Genomic DNA, 13,424 nt, shown 5'->3' with positions numbered 1-13,424 from the left:
TAGTGGGGTGAGAATTTGCAGATGCAGAGGCGAGAATTCGACCACTGAACCACCAATGCCCATGTGCCGGAGAAAGGAGTTCCATTGAAGACGCCATCGCGTGTAGACAGAATGTTTTTTGATGGTCCATCAGTACTACGTACTAAACCCAACACTAACCTCATCACCACTGAACTACCAATGCCCACATTGTGTTCCACTGCACCTCTGGACAGTCACACTAATGAAGTTAGTACTTGGGACAGAATGTTTTGTTGGAAAACTGTTTCGGAAGCTGTCCACCCATCACGTCTACTCAAGAGATGGAGAGAAGGTAGAAATGTTTTAAAACATCTTTATAGCATACCTTCCCTTTTTCCTTTGTTCTGTTTCATGCCCTTCTAGTGGTGTGAAAATTTGCAGGTGTTGAAATCTAAGCTCCTTGACTGGCACACAGCTTGGGTATTAGACAGGGGAGCGCAATTCCTGGATGTCCGCTTTAGTTTGGCTTGAATTTTAGGTTTTATATATGCTTTAAGCATCTAGAGTTCACGGAAAAAAACACTTGTTCTCCTAAAGCCTTTATTCCTTTGTCCTTTCCATTACCAATGCTCTCTCTAGAAGGTAGAGGACTGCACATATGTCCAAGCTGGCCATTCTACAATAGACCTGCCTCGTGTCAGGCTTGACAAAAAATGTAAACACCACCTCATCACATCTATCCTCATCACCACTGAACTACCGAGGCTGAGGGAAAAAGCATGCTAAATTGAAAAAATGTAAACATCTTTTCGCATTTCACAAAGGCAATAGCATTGACGCCCTTAATTGAGTCTTCATTAATTGTCTTCAGACTAATGAGGTTAGTACTTGGGACAGAATGTTTTGTTGGATGGTAAAACAGTTTCGGAGGCTGCCCAGCCCTCACGTCTACTCAAGAGATGGAGAGAAGGTAGAACTGTCTCAAAACATCTTTATAGAATACCCTCCCTTTTTCCTTTGTTCTGTTTCATGTCATTCTAGTGGTGTGAAAATGTGCAGGTGTTGAAGTCTAAGCTCCTTGACTGGCACAAATCTCGGTACTAGAGAGGGGAGCTGGAGTTCACGGAAAGAACACTTGTTGTGCTGAAGACTTTATTCCTTTGACCTTTGGATTACCAATGCTGTCTCTGGAAGGTAGAGGACCGCACATATGTCCAAGCTGGCCATTCTACAATAGACCTGCCTCGTGTCAGGCTTGACAAAAAATGTAAACACCTCATCACATCTATCCTCATCACCACTGAACTACCGAGGCTGAGGGAAAAAGCATGCTAAATTGAAAAAATGTAAACATCTTTTCGCATTTCACAAAGGCAATAGCATTGACGCCCTTAATTGAGTCTTCATTAATTGTCTTCAGACTATTGAGGTTAGTACTTGGGACAGAATGTTTTGTTGGATGGTAAAACAGTTTCTTTAAAGCATACCTTCCCTTTTTCATTTGTTGTGTTTCATGCCCTTCTAGTGGTGTGAAAATTTGCAGGTGTTGAAATCTAAGCTCCTTGACTGGCACACATCTTGGGTATTAGACAGGGGAGCGCAATTCCTGGATGTCCGCTTTAGTTCGGCTTGAATTTTAGGTTTTATATATGCTTTAAGCATCTAGAGTTCACGGAAAAAAACACTTGTTCTCCTAAAGCCTTTATTCCTTTGTCCTTTGCATTACCAATGCTCTCTCTAGAAGGTAGAGGACTGCACATATGTCCAAGCTGGCCATTCTACAATAGACCTGCCTCGTGTCAGGCTTGACAAAAAATGTAAACACCTCATCACATCTATCCTCATCACCACTGAACTTCCGAGGCTGAGGGAAAAAGCATGCTAAATTGAAAAAATGTAAACATCTTTTCGCATTTCACAAAGGCAATAGCATTGACGCCCTTAATTGAGTCTTCATTAATTGTCTTCAGACTAATGAGGTTAGTACTTGGGACAGAATGTTTTGTTGTAAAACATTTTCGGAGGCTGCCCAGCCCTCACGTCTACTCAAGAGATGGAGAGAAGGTAGAACTGTCTCAAAACATCTTTATAGCATACCCTCCCTTTTTCCTTTGTTCTGTTTCATGTCATTCTAGTGGTGTGAAAATGTGCAGGTGTTGAAGTCTAAGCTCCTTGACTGGCACAAGTCTCGGTACTAGAGAGGGGAGCTGGAGTTCACGGAAAGAACACTTGTTGTGCTGAAGACTTTATTCCTTTGACCTTTGGATTACCAATGCTGTCTCTGGAAGGTAGAGGACCGCACATATGTCGAAGCTGTCCATTCTACGAAAAACCTGCCTCGTGTGAGGCTTGAACTCACGACCTTCAGATTATGAGACTGACGCGCTGCCAACTGCGCCAACGAGGCTGAGGGAATGCGCCTGCTAAATTGAAAAACAATTGTAAACACCTTTTCGCATTTCATAAAGACAATAGCATTGACACACTTAATTGGGTCTTCATTAATTGTCCTGAGAATAAATAGAAGGCTGAGACCTCTGTTACTGCATATCAGTCAGTCAAGCTGCGCTCATTTTGAGTTGTGAGACTTTTAAAGAGGTGCTTGCATTGGCCGGGAATCGAACCCGGGTCTCCCGCTTGGCAGGCGAGAATTCGACCACTGAACCACCAATGCCCACGTGTTGGAAAAAGGAGTTCCATTGAAGATGCCATCGCGTGTAGACAGAATCTTTTTCTTGATGGTCCATCAGTACTACATACTAAACCACATACTAACCTCATCACCACTGAACTACCAATGCCCACATTGTGTTCCACTGCACCACTGGACAGTCGCACTAATGACATTTGTACTTGGGACAGAATGTTTTGCTGAAAGGTAAAACAGTTTCGGAAACTGCCCAACCCTCGTGTCTACTCAAGAGATGGAGAGAAGGTAGAAGTGTCTTAAATCATCTTTATAGCATACCTTCCTTTTTCCCTTTGTTGTGTTTCATGCCATTCTAGTGGGGTGAGAATTTGCAGATGCAGAGGCGAGAATTCGACCACTGAACCACCAATGCCCATGTGCCGGAGAAAGGAGTTCCATTGAAGACGCCATTGCGTGTAGACAGAATGTTTTTTGATGGTCCATCAGTACTACGTACTAAACCACATACTAACCTCATCACCACTGAACTACCAATGCCCACATTGTGTTCCACTGCACCACTGGACAGTCGCACTAATGACATTTGTACTTGGGACAGAATGTTTTGTTGAAAGGTAAAACTGTTTCGGAAGCTGTCCACCCATCACGTCTACTCAACAGATGGAGAGAAGGTAGAAATGTCTTAAAACATCTTTATAGCATACCTTCCCTTTTTCCTTTGTTCTGTTTCATGCCCTTCTAGTGGTGTGAAAATTTGCAGGTGTTGAAATCTAAGCGCCTTGACTGGCACACATCTTGGGTATTAGACAGGGGAGCGCAATTCCTGGATGTCCGCTTTAGTTTGGCTTGAATTTTAGGTTTTATATATGCTTTAAGCATCTAGAGTTCACGGAAAAAAACACTTGTTCTCCTAAAGCCTTTATTCCTTTGTCCTTTGCATTACCAATGCTCTCTCTAGAAGGTAGAGGACTGCACATATGTCCAAGCTGGCCATTCTACAATAGACCTGCCTCGTGTCAGGCTTGACAAAAAATGTAAACACCACCTCATCACATCTATCCTCATCACCACTGAACTACCGAGGCTGAGGGAAAAAGCATGCTAAATTGAAAAAATGTAAACATCTTTTCGCATTTCACAAAGGCAATAGCATTGACGCCCTTAATTGAGTCTTCATTAATTGTCTTCAGACTAATGAGGTTAGTACTTGGGACAGAATGTTTTGTTGGATGGTAAAACAGTTTCGGAGGCTGCCCAGCCCTCACGTCTACTCAAGAGATGGAGAGAAGGTAGAACTGTCTCAAAACATCTTTATAGAATACCCTCCCTTTTTCCTTTGTTCTGTTTCATGTCATTCTAGTGGTGTGAAAATGTGCAGGTGTTGAAGTCTAAGCTCCTTGACTGGCACAAATCTCGGTACTAGAGAGGGGAGCTGGAGTTCACGGAAAGAACACTTGTTGTGCTGAAGACTTTATTCCTTTGACCTTTGGATTACCAATGCTGTCTCTGGAAGGTAGAGGACCGCACATATGTCCAAGCTGGCCATTCTACAATAGACCTGCCTCGTGTCAGGCTTGACAAAAAATGTAAACACCTCATCACATCTATCCTCATCACCACTGAACTACCGAGGCTGAGGGAAAAAGCATGCTAAATTGAAAAAATGTAAACATCTTTTCGCATTTCACAAAGGCAATAGCATTGACGCCCTTAATTGAGTCTTCATTAATTGTCTTCAGACTATTGAGGTTAGTACTTGGGACAGAATGTTTTGTTGGATGGTAAAACAGTTTCTTTATAGCATACCTTCCCTTTTTCTTTTGTTGTGTTTCATGCCCTTCTAGTGGTGTGAAAATTTGCAGGTGTTGAAATCTAAGCTCCTTGACTGGCACACATCTTGGGTATTAGACAGGGGAGCGCAATTCCTGGATGTCCGCTTTAGTTCGGCTTGAATTTTAGGTTTTATATATGCTTTAAGCATCTAGAGTTCACGGAAAAAAACACTTGTTCTCCTAAAGCCTTTATTCCTTTGTCCTTTGCATTACCAATGCTCTCTCTAGAAGGTAGAGGACTGCACATATGTCCAAGCTGGCCATTCTACAATAGACCTGCCTCGTGTCAGGCTTGACAAAAAATGTAAACACCTCATCACATCTATCCTCATCACCACTGAACTTCCGAGGCTGAGGGAAAAAGCATGCTAAATTGAAAAAATGTAAACATCTTTTCGCATTTCACAAAGGCAATAGCATTGACGCCCTTAATTGAGTCTTCATTAATTGTCTTCAGACTAATGAGGTTAGTACTTGGGACAGAATGTTTTGTTGTAAAACAGTTTCGGAGGCTGCCCAGCCCTCACGTCTACTCAAGAGATGGAGAGAAGGTAGAACTGTCTCAAAACATCTTTATAGCATACCCTCCCTTTTTCCTTTGTTCTGTTTCATGTCATTCTAGTGGTGTGAAAATGTGCAGGTGTTGAAGTCTAAGCTCCTTGACTGGCACAAGTCTCGGTACTAGAGAGGGGAGCTGGAGTTCACGGAAAGAACACTTGTTGTGCTGAAGACTTTATTCCTTTGACCTTTGGATTACCAATGCTGTCTCTGGAAGGTAGAGGACCGCACATATGTCGAAGCTGTCCATTCTACGAAAAACCTGCCTCGTGTGAGGCTTGAACTCACGACCTTCAGATTATGAGACTGACACGCTGCCAACTGCGCCAACGAGGCTGAGGGAATGCGCCTGCTAAATTGAAAAACAATTGTAAACACCTTTTCGCATTTCATAAAGACAATAGCATTGACACACTTAATTGGGTCTTCATTAATTGTCCTGAGAATAAATAGAAGGCTGAGACCTCTGTTACTGCATATCAGTCAGTCAAGCTGCACTCATTTTGAGTTGTGAGACTTTTAAAGAGGTGCTTGCATTGGCCGGGAATCGAACCCGGGTCTCCCGCGTGGCAGGCGAGAATTCGACCACTGAACCACCAATGCCCACGTGTTGGAAAAAGGAGTTCCATTGAAGACGCCATCGCGTGTAGACAGAATCTTTTTCTTGATGGTCCATCAGTACTACATACTAAACCACATACTAACCTCATCACCACTGAACTACCAATGCCCACATTGTGTTCCACTGCACCACTGGACAGTCGCACTAATGACATTTGTACTTGGGACAGAATGTTTTGCTGAAAGGTAAAACAGTTTCGGAAACTGCCCAACCCTCGTGTCTACTCAAGAGATGGAGAGAAGGTAGAAGTGTCTTAAATCATCTTTATAGCATACCTTCCTTTTTCCCTTTGTTGTGTTTCATGCCATTCTAGTGGGGTGAGAATTTGCAGATGCAGAGGCGAGAATTCGACCACTGAACCACCAATGCCCATGTGCCGGAGAAAGGAGTTCCATTGAAGACGCCATCGCGTGTAGACAGAATGTTTTTTGATGGTCCATCAGTACTACGTACTAAACCACATACTAACCTCATCACCACTGAACTACCAATGCCCACATTGTGTTCCACTGCACCACTGGACAGTCGCACTAATGACATTTGTACTTGGGACAGAATGTTTTGTTGAAAGGTAAAACTGTTTCGGAAGCTGTCCACCCATCACGTCTACTCAACAGATGGAGAGAAGGTAGAAATGTCTTAAAACATCTTTATAGCATACCTTCCCTTTTTCCTTTGTTCTGTTTCATGCCCTTCTAGTGGTGTGAAAATTTGCAGGTGTTGAAATCTAAGCTCCTTGACTGGCACACATCTTGGGTATTAGACAGGGGAGCGCAATTCCTGGATGTCCGCTTTAGTTTGGCTTGAATTTTAGGTTTTATATATGCTTTAAGCATCTAGAGTTCACGGAAAAAAACACTTGTTCTCCTAAAGCCTTTATTCCTTTGTCCTTTGCATTACCAATGCTCTCTCTAGAAGGTAGAGGACTGCACATATGTCCAAGCTGGCCATTCTACAATAGACCTGCCTCGTGTCAGGCTTGACAAAAAATGTCAACACCTCATCACATCTATCCTCATCACCACTGAACTACCGAGGCTGAGGGAAAAAGCATGCTAAATTGAAAAAATGTAAACATCTTTTCGCATTTCACAAAGGCAATAGCATTGACGCCCTTAATTGAGTCTTCATTAATTGTCTTCAGACTAATGAGGTTAGTACTTGGGACAGAATGTTTTGTTGGATGGTAAAACAGTTTCGGAGGCTGCCCAGCCCTCACGTCTACTCAAGAGATGGAGAGAAGGTAGAACTGTCTCAAAACATCTTTATAGAATACCCTCCCTTTTTCCTTTGTTCTGTTTCATGTCATTCTAGTGGTGTGAAAATGTGCAGGTGTTGAAGTCTAAGCTCCTTGACTGGCACAAATCTCGGTACTAGAGAGGGGAGCTGGAGTTCACGGAAAGAACACTTGTTGTGCTGAAGACTTTATTCCTTTGACCTTTGGATTACCAATGCTGTCTCTGGAAGGTAGAGGACCGCACATATGTCCAAGCTGGCCATTCTACAATAGACCTGCCTCGTGTCAGGCTTGACAAAAAATGTAAACACCTCATCACATCTATCCTCATCACCACTGAACTACCGAGGCTGAGGGAAAAAGCATGCTAAATTGAAAAAATGTAAACATCTTTTCGCATTTCACAAAGGCAATAGCATTGACGCCCTTAATTGAGTCTTCATTAATTGTCTTCAGACTATTGAGGTTAGTACTTGGGACAGAATGTTTTGTTGGATGGTAAAACAGTTTCTTTATAGCATACCTTCCCTTTTTCTTTTGTTGTGTTTCATGCCCTTCTAGTGGTGTGAAAATTTGCAGGTGCTGAAATCTAAGCTCCTTGACTGGCACACATCTTGGGTATTAGACAGGGGAGCGCAATTCCTGGATGTCCGCTTTAGTTCGGCTTGAATTTTAGGTTTTATATATGCTTTAAGCATCTAGAGTTCACGGAAAAAAACACTTGTTCTCCTAAAGCCTTTATTCCTTTGTCCTTTGCATTACCAATGCTCTCTCTAGAAGGTAGAGGACTGCACATATGTCCAAGCTGGCCATTCTACAATAGACCTGCCTCGTGTCAGGCTTGACAAAAAATGTAAACACCTCATCACATCTATCCTCATCACCACTGAACTTCCGAGGCTGAGGGAAAAAGCATGCTAAATTGAAAAAATGTAAACATCTTTTCGCATTTCACAAAGGCAATAGCATTGACGCCCTTAATTGAGTCTTCATTAATTGTCTTCAGACTAATGAGGTTAGTACTTGGGACAGAATGTTTTGTTGGATGGTAAAACAGTTTCGGAGGCTGCCCAGCCCTCACGTCTACTCAAGAGATGGAGAGAAGGTAGAACTGTCTCAAAACATCTTTATAGAATACCCTCCCTTTTTCCTTTGTTCTGTTTCATGTCATTCTAGTGGTGTGAAAATGTGCAGGTGTTGAAGTCTAAGCTCCTTGACTGGCACAAATCTCGGTACTAGAGAGGGGAGCTGGAGTTCACGGAAAGAACACTTGTTGTGCTGAAGACTTTATTCCTTTGACCTTTGGATTACCAATGCTGTCTCTGGAAGGTAGAGGACCGCACATATGTCCAAGCTGGCCATTCTACAATAGACCTGCCTCGTGTCAGGCTTGACAAAAAATGTAAACACCTCATCACATCTATCCTCATCACCACTGAACTACCGAGGCTGAGGGAAAAAGCATGCTAAATTGAAAAAATGTAAACATCTTTTCGCATTTCACAAAGGCAATAGCATTGACGCCCTTAATTGAGTCTTCATTAATTGTCTTCAGACTATTGAGGTTAGTACTTGGGACAGAATGTTTTGTTGGATGGTAAAACAGTTTCTTTATAGCATACCTTCCCTTTTTCTTTTGTTGTGTTTCATGCCCTTCTAGTGGTGTGAAAATTTGCAGGTGCTGAAATCTAAGCTCCTTGACTGGCACACATCTTGGGTATTAGACAGGGGAGCGCAATTCCTGGATGTCCGCTTTAGTTCGGCTTGAATTTTAGGTTTTATATATGCTTTAAGCATCTAGAGTTCACGGAAAAAAACACTTGTTCTCCTAAAGCCTTTATTCCTTTGTCCTTTGCATTACCAATGCTCTCTCTAGAAGGTAGAGGACTGCACATATGTCCAAGCTGGCCATTCTACAATAGACCTGCCTCGTGTCAGGCTTGACAAAAAATGTAAACACCTCATCACATCTATCCTCATCACCACTGAACTTCCGAGGCTGAGGGAAAAAGCATGCTAAATTGAAAAAATGTAAACATCTTTTCGCATTTCACAAAGGCAATAGCATTGACGCCCTTAATTGAGTCTTCATTAATTGTCTTCAGACTAATGAGGTTAGTACTTGGGACAGAATGTTTTGTTGTAAAACAGTTTCGGAGGCTGCCCAGCCCTCACGTCTACTCAAGAGATGGAGAGAAGGTAGAACTGTCTCAAAACATCTTTATAGAATACCCTCCCTTTTTCCTTTGTTCTGTTTCATGTCATTCTAGTGGTGTGAAAATGTGCAGGTGTTGAAGTCTAAGCTCCTTGACTGGCACAAGTCTCGGTACTAGAGAGGGGAGCTGGAGTTCACGGAAAGAACACTTGTTGTGCTGAAGACTTTATTCCTTTGACCTTTGGATTACCAATGCTGTCTCTGGAAGGTAGAGGACCGCACATATGTCGAAGCTGTCCATTCTACGAAAAACCTGCCTCGTGTGAGGCTTGAACTCACGCCCTTCAGATTATGAGACTGACACGCTGCCAACTGCGCCAACGAGGCTGAGGGAATGCGCCTGCTAAATTGAAAAACAATTGTAAACACCTTTTCGCATTTCATAAAGACAATAGCATTGACACACTTAATTGGGTCTTCATTAATTGTCCTGAGAATAAATAGAAGGCTGAGACCTCTGTTACTGCATATCAGTCAGTCAAGCTGCGCTCATTTTGAGTTGTGAGACTTTTAAAGAGGTGCTTGCATTGGCCGGGAATCGAACCCGGGTCTCCCGCGTGGCAGGCGAGAATTCGACCACTGAACCACCAATGCCCACGTGTTGGAAAAAGGAGTTCCATTGAAGACGCCATCGCGTGTAGACAGAATCTTTTTTGTACTTGGGACAGAATGTTTTGCTGAAAGGTAAAACAGTTTCGGAAACTGCCCAACCCTCGTGTCTACTCAAGAGATGGAGAGAAGGTAGAAGTGTCATAAATCATCTTTATAGCATACCTTCCTTTTTCCCTTTGTTGTGTTTCATGCCATTCTAGTGGGGTGAGAATTTGCAGATGCAGAGGCGAGAATTCGACCACTGAACCACCAATGCCCATGTGCCGGAGAAAGGAGTTCCATTGAAGACGCCATCGCGTGTAGACAGAATGTTTTTTGATGGTCCATCAGTACTACGTACTAAACCCAACACTAACCTCATCACCACTGAACTACCAATGCCCACATTGTGTTCCACTGCACCTCTGGACAGTCACACTAATGAAGTTAGTACTTGGGACAGAATGTTTTGTTGGAAAACTGTTTCGGAAGCTGTCCACCCATCACGTCTACTCAAGAGATGGAGAGAAGGTAGAAATGTTTTAAAACATCTTTATAGCATACCTTCCCTTTTTCCTTTGTTCTGTTTCATGCCCTTCTAGTGGTGTGAAAATTTGCAGGTGTTGAAATCTAAGCTCCTTGACTGGCACACAGCTTGGGTATTAGACAGGGGAGCGCAATTCCTGGATGTCCGCTTTAGTTTGGCTTGAATTTTAGGTTTTATATATGCTTTAAGCATCTAGAGTTCACGGAAAAAAACACTTGTTCTCCTAAAGCCTTTATTCCTTTGTCCTTTGCATTACCAATGCTCTCTCTAGAAGGTAGAGGACTGCACATATGTCCAAGCTGGCCATTCTACAATAGACCTGCCTCGTGTCAGGCTTGACAAAAAATGTAAACACCACCTCATCACATCTATCCTCATCACCACTGAACTACCGAGGCTGAGGGAAAAAGCATGCTAAATTGAAAAAATGTAAACATCTTTTCGCATTTCACAAAGGCAATAGCATTGACGCCCTTAATTGAGTCTTCATTAATTGTCTTCAGACTAATGAGGTTAGTACTTGGGACAGAATGTTTTGTTGGATGGTAAAACAGTTTCGGAGGCTGCCCAGCCCTCACGTCTACTCAAGAGATGGAGAGAAGGTAGAACTGTCTCAAAACATCTTTATAGAATACCCTCCCTTTTTCCTTTGTTCTGTTTCATGTCATTCTAGTGGTGTGAAAATGTGCAGGTGTTGAAGTCTAAGCTCCTTGACTGGCACAAATCTCGGTACTAGAGAGGGGAGCTGGAGTTCACGGAAAGAACACTTGTTGTGCTGAAGACTTTATTCCTTTGACCTTTGGATTACCAATGCTGTCTCTGGAAGGTAGAGGACCGCACATATGTCCAAGCTGGCCATTCTACAATAGACCTGCCTCGTGTCAGGCTTGACAAAAAATGTAAACACCTCATCACATCTATTCTCATCACCACTGAACTACCGAGGCTGAGGGAAAAAGCATGCTAAATTGAAAAAATGTAAACATCTTTTCGCATTTCACAAAGGCAATAGCATTGACGCCCTTAATTGAGTCTTCATTAATTGTCTTCAGACAATTGAGGTTAGTACTTGGGACAGAATGTTTTGTTGGATGGTAAAACAGTTTCTTTATAGCATACCTTCCCTTTTTCTTTTGTTGTGTTTCATGCCCTTCTAGTGGTGTGAAAATTTGCAGGTGTTGAAATCTAAGCTCCTTGACTGGCACACATCTTGGGTATTAGACAGGGGAGCGCAATTCCTGGATGTCCGCTTTAGTTCGGCTTGAATTTTAGGTTTTATATATGCTTTAAGCATCTAGAGTTCACGGAAAAAAACACTTGTTCTCCTAAAGCCTTTATTCCTTTGTCCTTTGCATTACCAATGCTCTCTCTAGAAGGTAGAGGACTGCACATATGTCCAAGCTGGCCATTCTACAATAGACCTGCCTCGTGTCAGGCTTGACAAAAAATGTAAACACCTCATCACATCTATCCTCATCACCACTGAACTTCCGAGGCTGAGGGAAAAAGCATGCTAAATTGAAAAAATGTAAACATCTTTTCGCATTTCACAAAGGCAATAGCATTGACGCCCTTAATTGAGTCTTCATTAATTGTCTTCAGACTAATGAGGTTAGTACTTGGGACAGAATGTTTTGTTGTAAAACAGTTTCGGAGGCTGCCCAGCCCTCACGTCTACTCAAGAGATGGAGAGAAGGTAGAACTGTCTCAAAACATCTTTATAGCATACCCTCCCTTTTTCCTTTGTTCTGTTTCATGTCATTCTAGTGGTGTGAAAATGTGCAGGTGTTGAAGTCTAAGCTCCTTGACTGGCACAAGTCTCGGTACTAGAGAGGGGAGCTGGAGTTCACGGAAAGAACACTTGTTGTGCTGAAGACTTTATTCCTTTGACCTTTGGATTACCAATGCTGTCTCTGGAAGGTAGAGGACCGCACATATGTCGAAGCTGTCCATTCTACAAAAAACCTGCCTCGTGTGAGGCTTGAACTCACGACCTTCAGATTATGAGACTGACTCACTGCCAACTGCGCCAACGAGGCTGAGGGAATGCGCCTGATAAATTGAAAAACAATTGTAAACACCTTTTCGCATTTCATAAAGACAATAGCATTGACACACTTAATTGGGTCTTCATTAATTGTCCTGAGAATAAATAGAAGGCTGAGACCTCTGTTACTGCATATCAGTCAGTCAAGCTGCGCTCATTTTGAGTTGTGAGACTTTTAAAGAGGTGCTTGCATTGGCCGGGAATCGAACCCGGGTCTCCCGCGTGGCAGGCGAGAATTCGACCACTGAACCACCAATGCCCACGTGTTGGAAAAAGGAGTTCCATTGAAGACGCCATCGCGTGTAGACAGAATCTTTTTTGTACTTGGGACAGAATGTTTTGCTGAAAGGTAAAACAGTTTCGGAAACTGCCCAACCCTCGTGTCTACTCAAGAGATGGAGAGAAGGTAGAAGTGTCTTAAATCATCTTTATAGCATACCTTCCTTTTTCCCTTTGTTGTGTTTCATGCCATTCTAGTGGGGTGAGAATTTGCAGATGCAGAGGCGAGAATTCGACCACTGAACCACCAATGCCCATGTGCCGGAGAAAGGAGTTCCATTGAAGACGCCATCGCGTGTAGACAGAATGTTTTTTGATGGTCCATCAGTACTACGTACTAAACCCAACACTAACCTCATCACCACTGAACTACCAATGCCCACATTGTGTTCCACTGCACCTCTGGACAGTCACACTAATGAAGTTAGTACTTGGGACAGAATGTTTTGATGGAAAACTGTTTCCAAACACCTTTTCGCATTTCATAAAGACAATAGCATTGACACACTTAATTGGGTCTTCATTAATTGTCCTGAGAATAAATAGAAGGCTGAGACCTCTGTTACTGCATATCAGTCAGTCAAGCTGCGCTCATTTTGAGTTGTGAGACTTTTAAAGAGGTGCTTGCATTGGCCGGGAATCGAACCCGGGTCTCCCGCGTGGCAGGCTAGAATTCGACCACTGAACCACCAATGCCCACATGTTGGAAAAAGGAGTTCCATTGAAGACGCCATCGCGTGTAGACAGAATCTTTTTCTTGATGGTCCATCAGTACTACATACTAAACCACATACTAACCTCATCACCACTGAACTACCAATGCCCACATTGTGTTCCACTGCACCACTGGACAGTCGCACTAATGACATTTGTACTTGGGACAGA

At 42.9% G+C, this 13,424-nt stretch overlaps 7 non-coding genes across 7 annotated transcripts; all 7 read right to left on the bottom strand.

Annotated features, from left to right (window-relative positions):
* Window positions 1-2,295: 2,295 nt before the first annotated feature.
* Window positions 2,296-2,368, bottom strand: trnam-cau (transfer RNA methionine (anticodon CAU)). The gene has a single exon. It is a non-coding gene; the product is annotated as a tRNA-Met (tRNA).
* Window positions 2,369-2,564: 196 nt separating this feature from the next.
* On the bottom strand, window positions 2,565-2,635 carry trnag-gcc (transfer RNA glycine (anticodon GCC)). Its single transcript has one exon. It is a non-coding gene; the product is annotated as a tRNA-Gly (tRNA).
* A 2,629-nt stretch (window positions 2,636-5,264) lies between these two features.
* trnam-cau (transfer RNA methionine (anticodon CAU)) lies at window positions 5,265-5,337 on the bottom strand. The gene has a single exon. It is a non-coding gene; the product is annotated as a tRNA-Met (tRNA).
* A 196-nt stretch (window positions 5,338-5,533) lies between these two features.
* On the bottom strand, window positions 5,534-5,604 carry trnag-gcc (transfer RNA glycine (anticodon GCC)). Its single transcript has one exon. It is a non-coding gene; the product is annotated as a tRNA-Gly (tRNA).
* A 3,725-nt stretch (window positions 5,605-9,329) lies between these two features.
* On the bottom strand, window positions 9,330-9,402 carry trnam-cau (transfer RNA methionine (anticodon CAU)). The gene has a single exon. It is a non-coding gene; the product is annotated as a tRNA-Met (tRNA).
* A 196-nt stretch (window positions 9,403-9,598) lies between these two features.
* On the bottom strand, window positions 9,599-9,669 carry trnag-gcc (transfer RNA glycine (anticodon GCC)). The gene has a single exon. It is a non-coding gene; the product is annotated as a tRNA-Gly (tRNA).
* A 2,779-nt stretch (window positions 9,670-12,448) lies between these two features.
* Window positions 12,449-12,519, bottom strand: trnag-gcc (transfer RNA glycine (anticodon GCC)). The gene has a single exon. It is a non-coding gene; the product is annotated as a tRNA-Gly (tRNA).
* Between the last annotated feature and the right edge of the window lie 905 nt (window positions 12,520-13,424).

The sequence above is a fragment of the Channa argus genome, unplaced genomic scaffold, assembly GCF_033026475.1.
Source record: "Channa argus isolate prfri unplaced genomic scaffold, Channa argus male v1.0 Contig022, whole genome shotgun sequence".
Lineage (NCBI taxonomy): Eukaryota > Metazoa > Chordata > Actinopteri > Anabantiformes > Channidae > Channa > Channa argus.
Note: the sequence above shows the minus strand (reverse complement) of the source record. Positions and strands in the feature narration are given on the sequence as shown.